This window comes from Rhipicephalus sanguineus, chromosome 2 (assembly GCF_013339695.2).
Source record: "Rhipicephalus sanguineus isolate Rsan-2018 chromosome 2, BIME_Rsan_1.4, whole genome shotgun sequence".
In the NCBI taxonomy this organism is placed as follows: Eukaryota; Metazoa; Arthropoda; class Arachnida; order Ixodida; family Ixodidae; genus Rhipicephalus; species Rhipicephalus sanguineus.
This window is the reverse complement of record NC_051177.1, coordinates 16,146,259-16,162,898: the sequence shown is the minus strand read 5'-3', so window position 1 is coordinate 16,162,898 and position 16,640 is coordinate 16,146,259. Positions and strand designations below refer to the sequence as shown.

General features: G+C 48.4%; 1 long non-coding RNA gene across 1 annotated transcript in view; it reads left to right on the top strand.

Annotated features, from left to right (window-relative positions):
• Window positions 1-16,640, top strand: part of LOC125757108 (uncharacterized) — a 134,260-nt gene that overhangs the window by 96,021 nt on the left and 21,599 nt on the right. Inside the window, exon 2 of the long non-coding RNA XR_007415054.1 lies at window positions 2,732-2,795. This is a non-coding gene — a long non-coding RNA (uncharacterized LOC125757108). The remainder of the gene's footprint in view (window positions 1-2,731; window positions 2,796-16,640) is intronic.

Sequence of the window (16,640 nt, the reverse complement as noted above, 5' to 3'; positions counted from 1 at the left end):
AGTTCACGTGAAAAGAAAAATGAAAAGGCTACGTAAAAGGAAAAATAAATCTTCTCAGGTTTCCCGACTTCGAGGTCAGTTAAAGCAAGCACAGCACCCTTCTAAAAAAAAGTTCTTCGATGAGGCGCTTAGCCGCTTTCGCAGAACATCACTGCAAAAGTTTTGGCGATACGTCAGTGTAGGAAGGAAGAGGTACGAGATACAAAGAAAGAGGATCAGGTACTGATAAGCAAAAGATATATTGCAGATCACTTCAATCACTTCTTTCAGTCCCTATTCACCACGACCGATGACGACGTCGATTTTAGCTTGGAATGCACAGAGCCTAGACAAACAGGTGCTATAATAATTACCCAGGAGGGCGTGTTTCGGCAGCTATTTCTTCAAAGATATGCTGAATGGGCATCGCGTTACTTGACGCTTATATTTGAAAAATCACTGCAAACTCATTTTGTACCGCAAGACTAGCGCAGTGCGGTAGTCATTCCGGTGTTTAAAGGAGAAAATCGAACGAAACTCAGTAATTACCGGCCCATACCTCTTACATCCATCTCCTGTGAACTTTTTGAACACATAATAGCTAAGCATATCATACGTCATTTAGAAAATAACCCTTTACTTTACCATCATGAATTCTGATTGGGTCTTTTCACTATCGATCACACAACTCGTGCAGGCAATTCATGATTTCACTATGGCAATGGATACCAGGGAGCAGATTGATGTAATAGCCGCAGATTTTGCCACAGCCTTCGATAATGCGCCACACAAAAAGCTGATTTACAAGCTGGAAACAGCCGCACTTAATGCCACTGTAATAAAGTGGATTAAAGCGTACCCAACGAATCGCAACGAGGTCAGAATGCTTAGCGAGTTCGGAGTAAGCGGCTAAGTTTTGCGTCCATAACGGATACGGCGGCTCCAGTGTCGATAAGGGCAGAATAGCATTCGCGGTAGCACCACCACTTCTGAGCCCACGTTCCACCCTGGAGCGCTCGCATGGCTCTCGGTCCCTGCCGCTGCAACTGGCCTCTCTTCAAAAGTACTGCCGAAATACCAACGCCCTTACCTGGTCGTCGAGCGCACATCCCCGTTCAACTACCTGATCGAACCCATTGAACCATCTACAGACATGCGCCGTCGAGGGCACGACATTTTCAGCGTGGAGCGCCTCAAGGCCCACTAGGTCGCCGAGCGACTCGCTTTTCGTACCCGGGGTAATTGTAGCGAAGCCTCGGAACTGAGTAATGGGTTACGCTCGCCAGCGCCTTCTAGTGGGTCGTCCTTTTCGGCTCCTCCTGAAAGAAGGCCGCTCGCGCTGAGCCCGTGCTTTAACCTGACTGTCGCCATTGCGTGTTGCCGTCAAAAAGACGCCTTAACAAATCGATGGTTATGTCTCCAACTCAATGAGAGTGCTCTCAGGAGCCGCGCACGGGATCTGTCCTGGGACCAATTTTATTTTTGGTGTATATTAATGACATTTCTGCTGTCATGGGGCCAGATGTACGTCCTAAACTGTTTATAGACGACTGCTTATTTTATTCTGCAGTAGGAAACCAGGACGACCAACTTAAAATTAATGGCTTTTTACATGCGTTCCGCGCATGGTGCAAGAAATAAAACATGGAAATCACTTATTCTAAATCGACATACACACACATTACTACAAAAAAGTGTCGCCTTTTGTTTGATACACAGTTTCAATATCTAAGAATAACGAAAGCACAAAATTTATTTTGGAGCGAACACATGCGTACTGTTCGTTCAAAGGGATGTTGCAAATTATGTTTCCTGAGAAAAAAAGCCAGAGCGTGAAATAGCCGATGTGAGACTTATTGCTTACAAAACCTTTTTGAGTACGCGTCGGTGGTATGGAGCCCTGACCAATGGAAGGAAAGAAGAAGGCAGGTAGGTTAACCAGAAAAACTTCCGGTTGGCTACCCTACACAGGGGGATTAGGGAAGGGGAATAGAAAGATGAGACAGGAGAAGATTGGCCGCAATCCTGCCCAGCGAACGCGAATGTCCAGCGAAGCTGTATCAAACACCACACATGCTGATGGGGGGGGGGGGTATTTTGTTATTACTTTAGAGTAATGGTAGTGATGATCACTTTGTGGTCGCTATGATAGACCGTGATTGGTTTCGCGACCATTTTCAGCGGGACAAATTGGTTCCTTTCGTCGAGCATTGTCTACACGCTGTTCTTCTGGCGTATTAGTTTCCTTGGTCTACCCATGGCAGTCTTAGAATGAACTGAATGAGGTGCTAGACGGGTTTCCCTTTTATATATGAAAGCGGGAAAAACGTGCGGAGAAGGAAGGGCCGTTTGACGTCATTCGAAGCCCTGGTGTGTAGTGCAAAGCAGATGCAACCTAATCTTTAATGGGAACGCGTGGGAGGGTCTTCCTATTGTTCACAGGGGCCTTATCATCCATCATGCGGTTTTTATGCATCTTTTGTTGTTTTCTTTATTACAAAGAATGCTGTCTTCTATGCTGTACGCCTGATTTCAAAGAAAGATATGCCGTCTGCCTTAAATTGTTAATGGTTCGCCTTCCTTGTCTTTTGTGCGCGCTAAAAAAGCCGAAATTTAGTTGTGGCGTCGCAGTTGTGCACGCGTCTACAGCGAACGCTAGTCGAGTTACATGCGTTTTCTCATTTCGCTCTTTCCTTCGCTACGCTGCGTTCGTCGGCTCGTCTGTCCACCTCTCCGAACGGCCCTTCTTCAGCGTCCGAGGTGAAAATGCAAGGAGCGCGCGCATCTGCTAGCAGAGGAGCACGCGAGCGTCTGTGGTGAGTGATGGGATTTGCCGAATTTCTGTGGTACGTACGCGCTATAGGAGTTTTGTGCTGACGCCACGAAATTTTCAGACCAACGGGAGGTATACAGCTTAGCTGTAAAAGCTAGCGATTGTCCCATCTTAATCACGCAATGAAGCGAAGCAAGCATTTCGAGTACAATGACATTTTGTTGAGCAGGAAGAAGCAGGAGGGTAACGGTGACAAGACTTCACTTGCAGGCCTATACACCGAGAGCTGAAATAACTTGTAACCAGATATATTCAGCGGATGTTTATGATCGCAATATTCCATAGTGCATTTTTCGTTGCTTAATTTCGTTGTTTTTAGGAACATGCTTTTAGGAACATGCCAGCAAGCGGTTTTTCATCAGTGGTCGGGCTGCAATATACTTTCACAGCCTCCGCTTTTGCAACTACGAAAGAAAAGAAAAGACGCGCGCTTTGTATGGGAAGCTTGCTCATCAGAATATCGTATACCAGACACAGAGGTGCATTACAAGCCAGGAAACTTGATACGAGCAGGTTGTGGTTCGCCTTTATGTTTTTCACTTGCGATGTACGAACGACCCCTCATCATGATGCACGCTAATGCGTCGCCGCCTACAATCTCTGAAAGCTTACTTGCGTAGGACATAATGGGCTCGAACGAAAAAAAAAGTGAATGATAAGAATGCCGATGCGGTGAAACTGCTCGTAAAAATACCGGCACATGCATAGAGCAGCGCCTGCATGCATTCGTGTGGAGGCCTTGTGTGCTTCATGAAACGAGAAAAGTGACCGTCGGCGACGACACGCGGGTAGTACGAAAAATACGATGGCGTCATTCGAGACGCCGAAAGTCAATTAAAGCACGGCAACATACTAGGGGTACATTGAAAGTAACAAAACAATTAGGTAAATAATAACAATAATAATTGTTGGGTTTTTACGTCCCAAAACCACGATATTGTCACGTGGTCGTGACATCGACGAAGGCAGCAGTCAGCACGTCAGAGTTGAAACTCTTTATTTGGCCGAACTTGTGGCCGCGAAACTGAAAGTCAAGCTACAGCAATACACTGATAGCGGCGAACAGAACGTCGACCGTCGATCAACTGACAAGCGGTGAAGCGCGTCGGCATTTAAACATGTGCCGTAGAATATTCCAGCGTCATCGCTGGCTGTCGCGCAAATTCTAGAATAAGCTCGAGTGTGCGCGTCTTGCGCGAAATCTTAACGATATACAATGATCGCGAAGCTTCTCGAGCAATGAGGCGCGGTTCGCGCTGAGCGTTGCTGACAGCCTTTGAGGGGCGAAAACCGAATACAGCAAAAGTGATAATAAGAAACGCTCGTGGCTATATGATTATGAGAGACGCCGTAGTGGAGGACTCCGCCAATTTCGACCACCTGGGGTTCTTTAACGTGCACCTAAATCTAAGCACACGGGCCTTGGCATTTTAACCTTCATCGAAGATTAAAACCTTCAGTACCAGAGAATTCCTGGATAAGCCTGTACGCAGACGATATCTGCGTATGGGTTTCCGGTGTTTCACGGCCACAGCTTCGTGCAAGATTACAACGTGCAGTGTCAGCCACCTCTAAATATTTGCGTTCGCGAGGTCTACATTTGACAAATGCGAAGTGTGGGGCCCTTGCATTTACGCGCAAAGCCATGTACCGCTACCAGATTACGATTGATGGCGCTCGCTGCCGTACCATATGTAACGCATCACAGATTCTTAGGACTGATGACTGACCCAAACTTGTCCTGGTCTAAGCATGTGTCGATGCTTATATCCACACTAAGCAGCTTTATACACATGCTTAGATATATAGCAGGCATGAAATGGGGCCCATCAGAGGCACTTTTCGGCACTGTACGAGACACTGCATGAGGCACTTTTCGTACGCTACCCGCGATACAGCTTTCCTATGATGACAAGCCTTCGCCCATCCTGCCTGCGTACATCGAAAAGCTTTCAAGCTCAAGCATTGAGAACATGTCTTGCGCTGTCACGCTGTACTTCAACGAAGAGAGTTATTGCGGAAGTAACTCCCATAAGTAGTTATCTTTCATGCGAACCTTTAAGGGTTTACATTCGACCGTTGACCTGTCATGATCGTCATCCTCTATCGACGATCCACACCCACCGACCGGACAGCACTTTTGCAGAATCGATCTCGCGCCATGAGGGCATCATTCCCTGAGGCTTCGCTCCGGCAAAAGTTGCAGAGGTACCAGTTTGGGCTTCATCAAGACTTGAGGTGCACCTCTCTATTCCCGGGGTCGGTTATGGACATGGGCAAGGCATGTAGCACGTAGGCACGATAGCCGCTGGTCATTAAGAGTAACTGACTGGATTCCAAGAGAAGGCAAACGCGCGAGGGGGAGACAGGAAGTTGGGCAGGCAGATGAGATTAAGAAGTTCGCGGGTATAGCGGGGCAGCAGCAAGTACAGGATCGGGCTGATTGGCGGAACATGGGAGAGGCCTTTTACCTGCAGTGGGTGTAGTCAGGCTGATAATGATGATGATGATGATGAGGATATATCTATAGAATATCTAATGCCGTTTCCATACATGTGTTTATTGACCGGTTTGTGTTACCAACTACTTCAACATCGGCGTTCGTCATACCAAAATTGAAGATCAGCAAATGCTTCCGTCTAAACACCGAACGACATCGACGGCAACAGAGATTGTGGCCATCCGCGAGGTAATTCGTTATATATCGACGCAGCCGCCTCGCAAGTGGAATGTATTCTGCGACTGTAAATCAGCGCTTCAATAGATTCTGCGCTTAAACGAGGGCTATATTATCTTTCTGCTCAAGAAGTAGCCGAATCACACGGTGTAGCCCTGAAAACTGGCCATCGTATGAGGTATCAGTGGATTCCAGGGCACGGCGGCCTACACTGAAACGAGCAAGCCGATTCCTAGCAAAGATGGCCCACGTTAACGCCACACTATCGTCCATTCCATTCCACGACCTGACACTAACGCCGTTGTGTATACACTCCTTCGCAAAACTACTGCAGCATATTGGTCTTTATTAAGTCATCGTCACCGCCGTCTTCACGAACTCGACCTAGACATGCCCGTTAGAATACGGCCAACCACGAAAAGGTGCAGCACAAGCTTACTGCACAGAATACGATTAGGTGTTACCGACACTTTATCGGCCGTGCAGACAGCACGAATTGCAAAGATATTTGGCACTCCTAAGACCACCGAACACCTCTTGTGCGTCTGCTCTCGATATACCATGCAAAGAAAATTGATGGCCCCCTTCTTGTTGGAATCTTTGAAGCAACAAGTATAAGACAAAATTCTGTTGTGACCTCGTCATCAGTGCAATATTCAGAAAACGCTGAACAAGTTATAGCGGGAGACGGAATTCGACAAAGGACTGTAAATAGTTTTTGGACATTCAAGCTTTGGCTTCATCGCTACCTTCCTCCTCAACACCTGTTCTCTTTTCCACTCCTGTCTCTTGAGGAGGAGGAGCAGAGAGGACAAGACGCCACCTCTGCAGCCCTAGTTGGGAGCACGGCTCAGCGCCCTATCCCTTTCCTAACGCTGAGTAGGAGGTCAGAAAATTAATTCAGGCCGACCTCTCAGCTTTTCTGTCACAATAAACCTCCCTCTCATCCTCTTAGCTATCTGTGACGATGCAGCAGTACATATTTTCAAAGAGTGTGCATTCTCACACAAAAAATTGGGGGACGCTTAAGCTTCGCCTTTAAGAGTTGAACGCGATAGCGATATCCTGCATTTAGTGCGCACTTCGACCACTTAGTGCATACCTCTTATTGTATGCTGTTAGTCGAGCAGTTCAGATTGTGCATTACTGCAACGTGATTGACAAAGTAGTACACAGGGGTCGCATAGCCGCAGCAAGCCGAGATTTGGTGTCTGCCTTCTCTGCCTCCGCCCTCGTGAGCCACTTCACACCGATGCCCCACCAAAACTCGCCGATGAGGAAGACACCGCAGTGTGGTTGGCGCTTGTAGACGACACAGAATCCATCACAAGCGTGTCAAGAGCCCGGTGGCGTGAGAGAACGTCTGTGCGCCTGACGTTTTTTCGAAGTATCAGTGCACCCACTACGTGTGTGTAACAGAATGAGCGCACTAAGGTGTGTGCCTTATGTAATGGGTAGCATGCTTTAAACCAGGAGCAATTATGCGCGAGGAGATTTTTCGAAATTGCGATGCACCTACTACGTGGTCTTAAGGGAATACGCGCAGTAATGTGTGTGCCTTTTGTAATGGGTGGCTGGCTTTAAACCACCAAGTCGTTATGATATCCACATGGTGTAACGCCCGACAGCAATGTACGCTTGTACCACGCAATACAGTAAAGCCTCGGTGATACGAATCTCGGGGGGGGGGGGGGGAGGGACCAAAAATATTCGTATCATCGGAAATCCGTATCACCATAAAACATGGAAAATTGCTATGTGACAAAAGAAAGTTGGCATACGTTTTGATTTAGTGTTTCTCAGGGCCGCAGCGTCGACATGAGCAGCTATGAACGACTGCCAGTGAAGTTTCTAGACGTCAACTATCATACTTGCACTCCTAAATACACGGTGCATGCGCGTGTGCGTAAATATTGAACCAGATGTGTTGTGCCCCGTGACCGCTAGTAGCACCTTCCTAATCTTACTACGCTTTTCTGCTTGACAGGAGAGTACTGCGAAGAAAGCAACTTAAGAAGCGCTTCGCATGCGATAGATAGCGGCCAAGCTCCTTCGCCAAGACCGTCCGCTTTGTCTCTTGGGATCTTCGTCCACGTTTCATGGGACTTCGTGACGGACCCGCAGCCCAGGTTTAAGTCTTGTTTCACAGAACGTCTGATTGCGGGGACATGGCTTGCATCGATGTGGCAGGCACGTATTAGCACAGTACCAAGACGCTGCGGCCTCGAGCACAGGAGCACGCGTCAACGCGCTGAAAAAAAAAAGCGCGACGTCAACGTCATCTGTAATCTAAACGCGAAGACGCATAAAGGCCTCCAAGGTTCGCGCGCACTATCTCGGTGGCAGACGCACCGTTTATGGTCGCGCAGCGCGCATGCCCGCGTCCGCGCGTGACTACCGCGTCTTCCGCGACAGCGCGGCCAGCACCTGTTCGTACCTGTGCACTATCATACGTTCGTATCAAACGTCGCGGGGTGCAAATTGGTTCGCAACAACCGTACTTTAATACATTGCAGGCTAATGGGCCTTGGTCGGGATCGCAGAAACATTCGTATCACCCCGAAATTCGTACGAGCCGTGATCGTATCACCGAGGTTTTACTGTATTACTGCGATATTACATCTCATACCGTGACACCTGTATACAGGACGCGTATGTTTGTGAAGCATGGGAGTAACTTTCAGTGCAGTTCCAACCAACGACGCCGACGGCGGAATTTCTGCGAAACGAGCTCTTTGACGCTATCGCGTTATTAGCGAGTTTTAGTATAGCGGATAACAGCAAACGCAAGGATTTAGCGTTAGCGTTAGCGTTGCGTGCTACAAACTGCGCATGAGCAGAACGTAAACGTAGCCCGAGCTCTTACGTACGAACGCTATTTCTGGAATATAGCGTTCAACGCTAACGCACGCAAGAGATCCCGTACGTAGGGCAAGATGGCGGTGCCTGTTGAAGCGAGAGCCGTCCACTTCGAATCTTTGTAGCCGTCGTCCTGCATTATTAAACTTATTCATTCCCTAATAATGTTCGTATTTGATTTAGATTTGAGTAATGAGGCTTCGCCAACCGTGTACCGCCGATAAAATAGCTCCGTTTATGAGATACAAGGTGGATTTACGCAGCAGAAGGCTTGGCAAGATTTGTTTGCAAGGTTCGCTCATGTTTTCTGTAGCAGCGCAGAGATGGCGACGCTGTATTTAGTCACCTCTTCCAAGATACGGCCACAAGTCAAGCAGATACACGTCAGGCCTTCGTTCCCCTTCATGCCTTTCGCGGCAGTGCATGAATGTGACGCGTGATGCGTCCCGGCTTAAAAAGGCCAGGTAATAGGGGCCTTGAAGAATTCTCGAACGCGGCATGTCGACAGAAACCAATGTGTCAGAACTCAACACTTCTGCAAACGCGACATGGAGACGCAACAGTGGTGACTTTGGATCAGCTCGACTTGGTGGCGCTTTTCTGGATTCTACAGTGCATTTAGTGTTTTTATGTTTAGATGACGCCGTATGTGCTTGCGTTAGCGTTAGCGGGAATGCCTTCCGCTGTACTAAAAGACCACCAGTTGACACGCAGCGCGTTCCGTTTTAGCGTTAGCGTTGAGACGCACGCTAACGCTAACGTAAGCGTTTCCCGCTATACTAAAACTCGCTATTAGCGAGTTTTAGTATAGCGGATAACAGCAAACGCAAGGATTTAGCGTTAGCGTTAGCGTTGCGTGCTCCTAACTGCGCATGAGCAGAACGTAAACGTAGCCCGAGCTCTTACGTACGAACGCTATTTCTGGAATATAGCGTTCAACGCTAACGCACGCAAGAGATCCCGTACGTAGGGCAAGATGGCGGTGCCTGTTGAAGCGAGAGCCGTCCACTTCGAATCTTTGTAGCCGTCGTCCTGCATTATTAAACTTATTCATTCCCTAATAATGTTCGTTTTTGATTTAGATTTGAGTAATGAGGCTTCGCCAACCGTGTACCGCCGATAAAATAGCTCCGTTTTTGAGATACAAAGTGGATTTGCGCTGCAGAAGGCTTAGCAAGATTTGTTTGCAAGGTTCGCTCATGTTTTCTGTAGCAGCGCAGAGATGGCGACGCTGTCTTTAGTCGCCTCTTTCCAAGATACGGCCACAAGTCAAGTACATACATGTCAGGCGTCGTCTCCCTTCATGCCTTTCGCGGCAGTGCATGAATGTGACGCGTGATGCGTCCCAGCTTAACAAGGCCAGGTAATAGGGGTCTTGAAGAATTCTCGAACGCGGCATGTCGACAGAAACCAATGTGTCAGAACTCAACACTTCTGCAAACGCGACATGGAGACGCAACAGTGGTGACTTTGGATCAGCTCGACTTGGTGGCGCTTTTGTGGATTCTACAATGCATTTAGTGGTTTTATGTCTAAATGGCACTGCATGTGGTTGCGTTAGCGTTACGGGAATGCCTTCCGCTGTACTAAAAGACCACCAGTTGACACGCAGAGCGTTCCGGTTTAGCGTTAGCGTTGAGACGCACGCTAACGCTAACGTAAGCGTTTCCCGCTATACTAAAACTCGCTATTAGTAGCGAGTTTTAGTATAGCGGGAAACGCTTACGTTAGCGTTAGCGTGTGCCTAAACGCTAACGCTAAAACGGAACGCGCTGCGTGTCAACTGGTGGTCTTTTAGTACAGCGGAAGGCATTCCCGCTAACGCTAACGCAAGCACATACGGCGCCATCTAGACATAAAAACACTAAATGGACTGTAGAATCCACAAAAGCCCCACCAAGTCGAGCTGATCCAAAGTCACCACTGTTGCGTCTCCATGTCGCGTTTGCAGAAGTGCTGAGTTCTGACACATTGGTATTCTAGGCACTATAGTTTCTGTCGACAAGCCGCGTTCGAGAATTCTTCAAGACCCCTATTACCTCGCCTTTTTAAGCTGGGGCGCATCACGCGTGACATTCATGCACTGCCGCGAAAGGCATGAAGGGAAGCGACGCCGGACATGTATGTGCTTGACTTGTGGCTGTATCTTGGAAAGAGGTGACTAAAGACAGCGTCGCCATCTCTGCGCTGCTACAGAAAACATGAGCGAACCTTGCAAACAAATCTTGCTAAGCCTTCTGCAGCGCAAATCCACTTTGTATCTGAAAAACGGAGCTATTTTATCGGCGGTGCACGGTTGGCGAAGCCTCATTACTCAAATCTAAATCAAATACGAACATTATTAGGGAATGAATAAGTTTAATAATGCAGGACGACGGCTACAAAGATTCGAAGTGGACGGCTCTCGCTTCAACAGGCACCGCCATCTTGCCCTACGTACGGGATCTCTTGCGTGCGTTAGCGTTGAACGCTATATTCCAGAAATAGCGTTCGCACGTAAGAGCTCGGGCTACGTTTACGTTCTGCTCATGCGCAGTTAGGAGCACGCAACGCTAACGCTAACGCTAAATCTTTGCGTTTGCTGTTATCCGCTATACTAAAACTCGCTAGTATTCCCATCGTGGCGATTCTCGGCAGCTGCTTACCGATCATGGCATTTCCTGTCACGTGTCGTAGGTGGCATCTTCCGTGCCTTCTCCATTGAGCACAAGCTGACCACCGCTTATCATCCACGGGCGAATCGATTGATCGAGCGTCTGTACCGAACGCTAACTCGGATGCTCTCAATGCGCGTTTCACCAGAACAACGTAGCTGGGACAGCGCACTTCCTTTTGTCACCTTTGCGTATAAGCGACATGACCCCGCTGGTTATCAACCGTTTTATTCGCTATTTGGCCGAGATCCTGCGTTACCATGCGGCACACTCCTTCCTTCGGCTGCACCCTTGTCTGTTGAATACGCCAGCAATGTCTTTGCTCAAGCCCATGTAGCTCGTCAGCTTGCCCATGTCGCAAAAATAACAAAAAGACTATTACGACAGTCGGCATAGAAGCGTGCATTTCAAAACGGGCTTCTCTGGTCACCAAGACGCCACGTCGGCTTATCAAAGAAGCTTCTCTGCCGTTACACCGGTCCCTATTACGACAACTCTGCGGCGTCAATTATGAGATCACACCCCGCCCTTCGTCGCTCGATGCGCATCTTGTGCACACTTTCAGACTTATTGCTCTGCTCGCCGTCACGCAGAGGGCCGTGAGGGCGCTTCCGCCGTGGGAGAGCGATACGAACGAGAGCTTGTGCGGCGCTCTGGCGAAGACGACGGGTGGGCGGGAAACGCTTGGCCATGGGGTATATACCCGTTAAGCCGACCTCTTGCCTCCATCACAATATAATAAAAATAACGAGCAAATGAAGCTAGCTTTTGTCACATCAGATATTCGTTATCTTAATGGAGGCGACGCCCCATTCTTTGATATACATAAATTGGCTACTCATTCTACCATACAACTACCACTGAACTTAAAGTCCGCTAAATGAGTGAGCAAGAACCTTATTGTGGTCCAAAAGTGGCAGAAGCTGAACGCGACTGGAGGTCCCGCTAGCTCAGAGTCCGCTGATAACATGTATCTCAAGTTTGATTCGTAAGACATGAACAATGTCCTATGCCACAAATTTATACTATTCATTTAGGGGCATACTGTTAATCTCATGAATAATTATAGCAGGGAAAATGACATAAAATATGTTGCTATTTGACGTGGTTTATTTACGCGGTTTCAGGGAATGTCGACAGACGCCAACAGTGAGTGAGTGAGTGAGTGAGTGAGAAGACTTTATTTGATTATCCGGCGGACGACTCTCCTAGCCCCGCGAGGGGAGGGTCTTCGCGAGGCGGCCACACATCACCTCGGCGTGACGTCCTCTATAGTCGGCGAGCAGCCCACGCTACTCCCGCCTTCTTCTGGCACCCGTGCCTGCCCCTGTGCTGGGGTGGTAGCGAGCACCTGGCGCTTTCACTCGGCCGCTGCTTTTCGAGGGCAGCCGAAATTCACTGGACGGCCCGTGCCTGCTCTTTCCGTTGGTCGCTTCCCGCGGCGGCCGCAAGCCACGGGATCGGGAGACGCCAAATGTACGTCGTCGGAAAGCGGCGGGCGTCAAGCAGCCAAAATCCGGGCAAGCGCGAGCTAGTGTCCCCTGCTACTATTGACACTGCGGCTTGCTTGCTTGCTAGCTTGCTCGTGTGCTACGTCGTCGTCATCTCTTCACTACATTGGCCCCCGGGGAATAGCGGAGCCATCCTGGCGACTTAAGGCGTCGACAAGATAGCGGGGTCATAATATGGCTTGGTGCGAGACAAGTGGACGATTTCTAGGCTGCGACGGCGCAAGTCGTCAGATGGTATCGATGGCTCTACCTCGTAATTTACGGGAGAATTCAGAGCAAGAATGCGGTATAGGGGCCGTGATATCGGGCCAGTAACTTGGAGGAAAGTCCAGGAATGTTCGGCGGAACCCTAAGCCAGACGAGGGCACCCATAGGCGTGCGCAGGGTTCCCCATTAGGAAGGGGGGGCAAAGGTTCGTCGCGGCGCCCCCCCCCACCTTACTAAGTCAATTTAAGGGGAAGATTTCGCCCCCCCCCCTCTTAGATGAATAGAAGGGTCAATGTACGGGGCATATTTTGCGCCCTCCCCTCTTAGGTGATTAGGGGGGCGGCCGCCCCCCCCCCCCTGCCCCCCCCCTCTGCGCACGCCTATGAGGGCACCTATCTTGAAAGCAGCAAGAGGTCCGTCGGTGTCGCGCCTAAACTTCTGGCGACCTTGGTCTTCTGTCGTAAATGAACGGGCCACCAACTGTCGGCAATTTTCTGTGTACCTGGCAAAGTCGGAAATTGGGCTGTACTCGCATGCGTCAGGTGTGTAAGGAAGCATGGTGTCCAGCATGCATGTTGGCTCGTGTCCGTATAAAAGAAAGAACGGTGAGAATTCTGTGGTCGCTTGCGTAGCAGTGTTGTACGCATATGTCACGAAAGGAAGGACTGTGTTCCACTTGGTCTGGTCTGATGCGGTGTACATCGTCAGCATATCACCGAGTGTGCGATTAAATCTTCGGTTAGGCCATTGGTTTGTGGATGACATGCGGTCGTCATGCGGTTAACGATGTTGCACTGAACGAGCAATGCTTCAATAGCCTCGGACAGAAAAAACACGTCCTCTGTCGCTGAAAAGTTCGCGCGGGGCGCCGTGGCGCAGGACAAAGTTGCGTAGAATGAAAAACACAACTTCTCTGACTGTTCCTGTGGCCAAAGCTGCAGTCTGTGCATAACGCGTGAGGTTGTCTACGCCCACAATGGCCCATCTGTTCCCAGAAGTGATCTAGGGAAGCGGGCCGTATACATCAAAACCAACGCGGTCAAATGGACGCGCCGGGCACGGGAGAGGTTGAAGTGTACTGGCTGGTCGTTGAGGTGGAGCCTTTCGTCGCTGACAAACGGTACAAGTGCGGATATACCTGCACACAAATGGATATATTCCGCGCCAATAGTATCGCTGACGCAGGCGGTTGTAGGTCTTGAGAACGCCGGCGTGAGCGCTTTGCGCGTCGGTGTGAAAAGCAGCGCACATTTCCGTGCGCAAGTAGCAAGGTATCACGAGCAGCCACCTCCGGCCATCAGAAGCGCGATTCCGCCGATAGAGGAAACCATATCGAATAGCAAAATGGGGCGCTCGGCGACGGAGTTCTTGAAGCGGGGTAAGCTGATGCGTCAGCCAGAAAGTCGAGCATGTGGCAAGCCCACGCATCCTTGCGTTGCTCCGGCGGCATGTCTTCGACGTCGATCGGCGACAAGGAAGCTGACGGAGAAGCTGTGTCGGACGCTAGCGGTGAGCGGGTGGTGGTGGAAAACTTTATTTTTGAGAAGGCCAAAAAGGTAAAAAAAATAATTAAAAAAAATTAAAAAGCAGCGTTAGAGCGCATCAGCATCAGAGTGCTCGCGGCCTGATCGGTACACAACACGGATATCGTACTCTTGAAGCCGAAGCGCCCAACGACCGAGGCGTCCCGACGGATCTTTCAGCGATGAGAGCTAACATAGAGCATGGTGGTCCGTGATGACGTCGAAAGGGCGGCCATAGAGGTACGGACGAAACTTAGCCAAAGCCCAAATCATGGCAAGGCCATAATTATTCTGTCCTTCTCAGTGACCGAATAATTGCGCTCGGCTTTCTTGAGAGTTCGACTCACGTAAGCGACGACGCATTCTTCGTATTCCGGTTTCTTTTGAGCCAGTACTGCACCAAGGCCGACGCCGCTGGCGTCAGTATGGATTTCCGTTGGCGCATCAGGATCAAAGTGACGATGTATTGGAGGCCATGTTAGTAAGCGTCGTAGCGTTTCGAAATATGTGTCGCACTCTCTTGAGTCTTGACCAAGCAGACAGGCCGTTAGAGGTTGTCAGAAGATTGGTAAGAGGGGCGATGATGGAAGCAAATTCGCGGACACATTGGCGAAAATAGGAACGCAGCCCAATGAAACTTCGAAGCGTCTTCATGCAAGTGGGCTTGTGGTATTCGGCAACAGCCCGGAGTTTCGCCCATACATCATGTCGCTCATACATCATGAAGCACATTAATATACAATAGTGCTGAATAATCGCTCGTAATAGGAATCGCTTCATTATAGTTACATGGCTAGATATATTCTATAACGACAAAAAAATAATGACTACAGTTTCTCTATCGGCGCACAGTTAATTTAAAGAAACTAAGAATATTCAGAGACAGCGGTGTGGAAGGACTTTCAATTATATTGTGGTTACAAAGTGAGCTGAGACACGAACAAAAATAACATTACGATAATTCCGCGCTACCTAAAAAAACCACGTTCGTTTAAATAAAAGAAAATTAACGGTTCTGCAGTGACAGCCAGTCTATTTCCGAAGCAAGCGCCGACACAGTAAAAGATATCAAGACAACACAGTGTTTTGTCTCCATCTCTTCTCTTGTGTTTGCACGCCTATACCTTATGTTGTCATGAATCCGTACCAATTAGCTCAAATTTCTGTCGTTCTCGCTCAGTGATGATTCGGGAGCAGCACTTGCGCCCACTCAGCTCCACTGTCCATTAGTACCTTTTTTTTAATCAGCATTCGAGACAGCCGGTCTTAACAGAATATTGACTTAGCCTATCATAATTCTAGTGCTGTGTTATTATCTGCCCTTGCATGTCGCGTTGTTTTCCACCACAAGATGCAATACCAACCAGACAGTATCACCTCTTTTAGATTCTCTTCTCGCCTCGTGAGTAAAATAATAGTTGCAGTGTCCCATATTTAGTAATCTGTTTGTGTATACTTGTGTTATGCACTCGTTTCGGTTAAGCAGAGTCCACTCCGTTTACTTGTTTTCCGATATTCGCACTGCAGTGTGGTAATGAGGTTACATCTAATACAGGAATAGACTAATTTGTTTAAAAAAAGAAACACGTGTTTCGAGAACAAGCGGGAGAAAGGAGACAGGACAATAATTTTCGATCCACAGGTTATCAAGCGCTGACACAGTAAAAGAGATCAAGGCAACACAGTGTTTTGTACGGCAATGCACGTTGCCGTACTTTTATTTTTACTGGCAATAGATCTGTGGGAATGGGAACGTTCTGCCTATGAACTAAAAGACGAGAAAATAAAAAATTGCACATTTCACAGTGTGTAACGGCACACCGTGAACATCGCAGCTAGAGTCCTTAAATTAAGAAACCTGAGAAGCACCTAGGGAAACTTGACTGGCTAAAAAAACAAAAAGAAGAAAGGCCGCCTTGTAAGACAAAGGAAATATACTTGACTGATGCGATCGAGAAGAACGGCCAGCGCAAAATAAAAACAACATCATTTTTCAGCACATCTTTATTGAGAATGTTTCCACAGTCCTGTAAGTGTGCCGTCTGTCGGCTACGTATCAGCCTAACATAAATCCTGTCAAGTATGTTTATTTTGGCTCGTTTGTAAGCCAAGGTTATAAACCCAAACATCCCTATTTACTAGCTCAAGGAACAAAGACATACACTGCAGTGTAAAAAAGCAAACTGCATGCCCCGTTTAATATTTGTACGATTTTGCGATTACGTGGAAATAATATGTGTACACATGGGATGTATTTGCCTTTGTCATCTGCTCGTAATTATTAATAATTGTCGCAACTAGCACAAACCAAGGCAGGGCTCTTCTGATGCCCCAATGCACCAAGTTAAATAGCAATGGAATATAACAAAGACATAAAATTTTACTCGAAGCTTCACA